We start from the raw sequence: 6,438 nt of genomic DNA on the forward strand, positions 1-6,438 counted from the left end.
CAACGCTACCACTGTCCATCGTCCGGGAGGCAGCCTCAGAGCTTCTGTTCTTGTCCATAAATGATTTTGTGGCGATTTGGTTTTGTTTTGTTTGTAGTTGTTAATGTGGATCATGATTTTTGTTTGTGTTTGTTTTTTGTTTTCTTGGGGGGGGAGGTTTGAGACGGAGTCTTGCTCTGTCGCCCAGGCTGAAGTGCAGTGGCTCGATCTCTGTTCACTGCAACCTCCCCCTCCCGGGTTCAAGCGATTCTTTTTTTTTATTTTTATTTATTTATTTACTTTTTTTGTTTGTTTTTGTTTTTGAGATGGAGTCTCACTCTGTTGCCCAGGCTGCAGTGCAGTGGCTTGATCTCGGCTCACTGCAAGCTACCCCTCCTGGGTTCATGCCATTCTCCTGCCTCAGCCTTCTGAGTAGCTGGGTTTATAGGCATGTGCCACCACACACTACTAAATGTTTGTGTTTTTTGTACCATGGTGGTCTTGAACCATGTATCCGCCTGCCTCGGCCTCCCGAAGTACTAGGATTAGAGGTGTGAGCCACCGCACCCGACTGAAATGGGTTAACTTTTTTTTTTTTTTTTGAGACGAAGTCTCCCTCTGTCACCCAGGCTGGAGTCAATGGCAATTTCAGTGCAACCCCCGCCTCCTGGGTTCAAGCGATTCTCCTGCCTCAGCCTCCCAAGTAGCTGGGACTACAGGTGCATACCACCATTCCCGGCTAATTTTTGTATTTTTAGTAGAGACGGGGTTTCACCATATTGGCCAGACTGGTCTCGAACTCCTGACCTCATGATCTGTGCCCCACCGCTTCCCAAAGTGCTGGGGTTACAGGGGTGAGCCACCACGCCTGGCCAACTTTATTTTCTTTTTTTTTATTTTTCTTTTTTTTTTTTGAGACGGAGTCTCGCTCTGTTGCCCAGGCTGGAGTGCAGTGGCCGATCTCGGCTCACTGCAAGCTCCGCCTCCCGGGTTCACGCCATTCTCCTGCCTCAGCCTCCCGAGTAGCTGGGACTACAGGCACCCGCCACCTTGCCCAGCTAGTTTTTTGTATTTTTTAGTAGAGACGGGGTTTCACCGTGTTAGCCAGAATGGTCTCGATCTCCTGACCTCGTGATCCGCCCGTCTCGGCCTCCCAAAGTGCTGGGATTACAGGCTTGAGCCACTGCGCCCAGCCCTTTATTTTTTTTATACTGACACATGGCCATGCAGTTCTTGAGTAATGCACAGAGAAAAGGGAAGCAGTGAAGTAGAAACAACTTGAGGAAATAGCACACGGTGAACTCTAGAACACGGAGCCCAGGGTGGAGGAGCCTCAGGGGCAGGGGCCAAGGGTCACAAGGAGGCTGTTATGTGAAGAAAGCAGCTGACAAAGCACCAGAGGGCAGAGGAAAGGGGCAGCTGAAGGGCAAGGAAGAAAGGACAGTTCTCAGTTTTGCTGGAGGCCTCAATGGCAGCGAGAATGCTTGGCCAAGCGCTAGAGAAGCGAGACCAAGAAGCCCCTCTACCCTCTGGAGACAGAGAAACCTCCCCATGGGTCAGGTCCAGCTGCCCATCCCAGGACACCACACAGGGAGCAGATGTCTCACCCGGCCCAGCACGATTCTCCGGACCCGGGCTGGAGGAAGGAGACTGACCCCTCTCTTTATCTCACCCTTTCCTGCCCAGAACCTCTGTCCATGGCCAATGGATGACCTCAGGCCAAGAATACAATAACTTGGCCTGACGTTGTGAAGTCACGGTCCATCCAGGGAGGGGCAAGAAGATGACCAGAAACATCTCAGGAGGGGCTGGCAAGCTGCCTTATGTGTGTGGTCCTGTGCTGCAACTACACATTCCTCACTCACCTCTACAACGATCGATCATGGCACGAGGGAGGAAACGGGGGTACAGAGGCTAAGGAATGTGCCCAAAGCCCTACAGCTAGTATATTAGTTATCTACTGCTGTTTAACAAATTGCCCCAAAATTTAGATGTGTAAAACAACAAAGAGGTCTAACTCACGGTTCCTGTGGGTCTGGAATTCAGGAGAGGCAGGGCTGGGTGGCCTGGCTAAGGCTCTCTCGTGAAGTTGCCATGAAGATGCAGCCAGGGCTGGTCAGGTGTGGTGACTCATACCTGTAATCCCAGCACTTTGGGAGTCCAAGGCGGGCAGATCGCCAGGTCAAGATTTTGAGACCAGCCTGACCAACATAGTGAAACCCCATCTCTACTAAAAATATACAAAAATTAGCTGGACATGGTGGCAGGCGCCTGTAATCCCAGTTACTCAGGAGACTGAGGCACAAGAATCGCTTGACCCCAGCAGGCAGAAGTTGCAGTGAGCCAAGATCGCGCCATGGCACTCCAGCCTGGGCAACAAGAACAAGACTCTGGCCCCCCAACCCCCCAAAAAACAAAAATTGCAGCCTATACTGAGTCATCTAAAGGCTAGAGCAGGGCTGAAGGATGCACTTCCTAAAAGATTCATTCCCATGTTCCCATAGCTGTGGGCTGGAGGCCTCAGTCCCTCACCACTGGGGCCTTTTCCCAGGAGTGTGTGCTTTCAAGCCTTGGCAGTTGGCACTCCCCCGAGCAAGTGGCCCAAGAGAAAGACAACACAGGCAACATAGAAGCTGCCGCGTCTTTATGACCTAACCTCAGAAGTGACACACCATCACTTCCAACACATCTGCTGGTCACACACAACAACCCTGATAGAAAGAGATCGGGTGTGCTTTGGGAGGCTGAGGCAGGAGCACTGCTTGAGGCCAGGTGTTTGAGACCAGCCTGGGCAACAAAGTGAGACCCTGTCTCTAACAACAAAAAAAAAACCTTTTTAAATGTTTTACAAAGTGAAACAGGACTGTACAAGGGTATGAAATCCAGAAGGGGCCATTCCTGGGGGCCCCTTCAAGCTAGTTGAGGACAGAGTCAGGAATCCAATCTCAGGGAGAGAAAGAGAGAAGCAAGAAGTACAGGCCCGGCCTGGACCCTGCAGGTGTGCACACCAGAAGGCTCTGAGTTACAAAGCCAGGGAAGGAAGGGCTCTCCCAGCAAGAATCCCAAGCTGGTTGGCATTTCTAGACTGACCCTACAGCTACTCAGTAGCACCTGGAAAGGGGACTAAAGGGGAAAATGGGGGGCAGGGAGATCAGGTGAGAGAAAAGGGGGCTCTCAAAAGACAACAACACTGGCCGGGCGCGGTGGCTCACACCTGTAATCCCAGCACTTTGGGAGAGTGAGGCAGGTGGATCACTTGAGGTCAGGAGTTGGATACCAGCATGGCAAACATGGTGAAACCCCATCTCTACTAAAAATACAAAAATTAGCCAGGCATGGTGGTGCGCACCTGTGATCCCAGCTACTCAGGAGGCTGAAGTATGAGAATCACTTGAACTCAGGGAGGCGGAGGTTGTAGTGTGCTAAGATTGAGCCACTGCACTCCAGTCTGGGCAGCAGAGGGAGATTCTGTCTCAAAAATAAATAAATAAATAAATAAATGAATAAAAAGAAAAAGAAAGGGAAAAAAAGACAACATGGCCTCCTGTCTGCCTCTGGCCCACAAGGCCCTGGTCACATGTCTGAGGCTCCCAATATACATTTGCTGGGCTGCAGATACGTGGATGGAAGGTACATTCAGTGGTTTCCAAGCCACCGGGTAAATATCCTCCCATATAAGGCATGCCAAGAGAGAATCAGACTTGACTGGGAGTCAGGAAACAGAAAGTTGCATGAGATTTTAGGCAAGTAATTTCCCCTCTTTAAACCTCAATTTTCCCTGAGGTAAAATGGGCTGGCTCAACAACTGCTAAAAGTCCCAAAAGTGGAAAATATCCAATGTTGGTAGGAATGTAGAGAAAGGGGCGCCTTCATAAACCAATGATAGGAACATAGTATTTCCTTTAAAACTGAGCAGTGGGAATTCCTGTCCTAGGCCTTTCTCTCTAATAGGCAGAATAATAGCCTATCCAAAGATGTTCTCATTCTAATCTCCCAACCTGTGAATATGTTATTATGTGGAGAGATGAATTAATCAGCTGGCCTTACAACTAGATAATTATGGCTGGGCATGGTGGCTCACACCTGTAATCCTGGCACTTTGGGAGGCTGAGGCAGGAGGATTGCTTGAATCCAGGAGTTCAAAGCCAGCCTGGACAACATTAGCAAGACCCTGTCTCTAAAACAAAAGAAAACAAAAATAGCCGGGCATGGTAGTATGTGCCTGTGGACCCAGCTACTCGGGAGGCTGAGGTGGGAAAATGACTTGGGCGCAGGATATCAAGGCTGCAGTGAGCTATGATGGGGTGCCACTGCTCTCCAGCTCCCATGGGGGAGAGGCAGACATCGCTGCCCACAGACCTGCCTCGCCATTTGTTCACTTTTTCAACTAAATTGGGAACATCCGACACACGCCGTTTGCATCGTCTTCTCACTTGATATTTTAAGCATTTTCCCATGTCATGAGTTTCTCAGAAACACGTTTTTAACAATTGTAGTGTTTAGTTGTCCATTTACTATAATTTATCTGACCATTTCCCTACTGTAAAATATTTAGACGGTTTCTGATTTTTCCACTATTTAAATAATGCTGTGATGAATATCCTTAAAACCTTCTGATTTCTTACTTTTTTCCCCCCCTTAGATGCCTAAAAGTGGTATTTTGAGGTCAAAGAGTTTGTTCATTTTAAATATATTTCTCTGTCTCTCTCTCAACCTTATGTTTAGATGCTCAGAGTTCCAGTAGCAGAACCACCTTAGTTGTGTCCTACAGATTCTGAACAAATCAGTTTCTGATAAACTGTGTGTGTTCCAAAGAATGTCTGAATAAGACCCCTCTTTATTTAAATGCTAAGAGGATGTCATTGCTGCAATCCATTTGTGGCCGATTTTTTCCAAGAGCCAGTTTCCTTGTTTTGGTTGCAAGAACCTGGCTCCGCCTGCATGTCAGCTCTCTGCCATCCCTGCTGCTGTGGCTTTCAAGGGCTTGGTGGTATTTTCAGAACCTTGTACTTTGTGTCCACAATGGTACTGAATTTGCATCTGCACAGTCAGCAGAGATAACAAGTGTTGAACTGACCTTGCCACATGCTTAGTTAGTGATTTGTAATTAAGTTTATAGATTCAGAAAGTACATTAGGCCATTTGGAATCAGTAGCAGAGCAAAGCCTCTACTTGAAAAAAACCATGTCGCTGATTGGGTTTTCCGAGTGCATTTGTCTCCCCACTCCCGCCCCTGCTTCAGGCCTTAGTGGTTCAGAAGAGCCCCGCAGCCAGGCTGGCTTTTTCGTTGTAGGGCGTGGTTGTCCCAGCTGGTGTAGATTTCAGGCTGTCTCCTCCCCACTCCCTGCCCACAGTATTGCAGATTGCCTGGCTGGCGGCAAGTCCAGACCACCCAAATTTGGTTGGATTTTTATTTCTCCACTTTAGTTGGGGTCCGTTGATTGTATGGGGGAACATGCAGGAGGTTTTTCTAGGCACCGCGTTCAGTGCTGCTTCACTCCACCAGAGAGTATGGCCAAGTAGCACAGAATATGGTTTCTTGCCCTCCTCTGAAGCCTGAAGCCCCCTTGCCTGGCTGGTCCACAGAGCCGGGGTGCTCACTGCTGGGACTTCAGAGCGCAGCTGCTGTGAGAATACGGTGAAGGTACTATGCTCTGGAAGATGTTGTCATAGACTTTTCCCCAGTTATTTTCAAACTCAAACCTGACATGAACCTATGTTGACTCACTGGGTGGGGTCCCTTCTTACGCAGCACACGTGGCAAGTGCCTGAATCGGGGCTGGAGGCACTTCAGAGCCTCTGAGGGGCCACCACTTCTGGCCCAAAATTGCAGGGTTGTAGATGAGGCTGCCTGTGGAGAACTGGTGTGAGGAGGAAGCTGTTTCCAACAAAGAGCACTTTGATCTGTTGCGATGGCTGTGGTGAGCACAACTGAACGAGCCTATGTGTGTACCTGAATTTTCCCCATAACTCATTTCTTCAATATGAAGAAACACCAAACTATGTACAGGGAACTTTTTACAAAAGGCAGACCTTTTTTTAGCCGTGTAACCCACGTAGCCTAACCATCTGGCAGAATGACTACAAATAGGGGTCATTGTGCTGGTAAAAGCCTCTACTATGACTGTAAGTTGGACGTTGGCAAAATTTAATTGTTACAGTATTTAGAGCTGCTGTAGCTGTTCCTTCACAACATAAAATAAATGACGAGTACGTCTTTCAGGCGGGTGGCAGTCAGAACATGCGTAATCTCTACCTGGTCTGTAGCTGTAACTGTGATGTACAGGCAAAACAAAAATTAGGAGATTTATGAAAACAAATAATGCAATGATATTAGGATACACACTTTTGTATTTTTATTTTTATTTTTTTTTTTTTTTTTGAGACAGAGTCTCGCTCTGTCGCCCAGGCTGGAGTGCAGTGGCTGGATCTCAGCTCACTGCAAGCTCCGCCTCCCAG

This window comes from Chlorocebus sabaeus, chromosome 5 (assembly GCF_047675955.1).
Source record: "Chlorocebus sabaeus isolate Y175 chromosome 5, mChlSab1.0.hap1, whole genome shotgun sequence".
Lineage (NCBI taxonomy): Eukaryota > Metazoa > Chordata > Mammalia > Primates > Cercopithecidae > Chlorocebus > Chlorocebus sabaeus.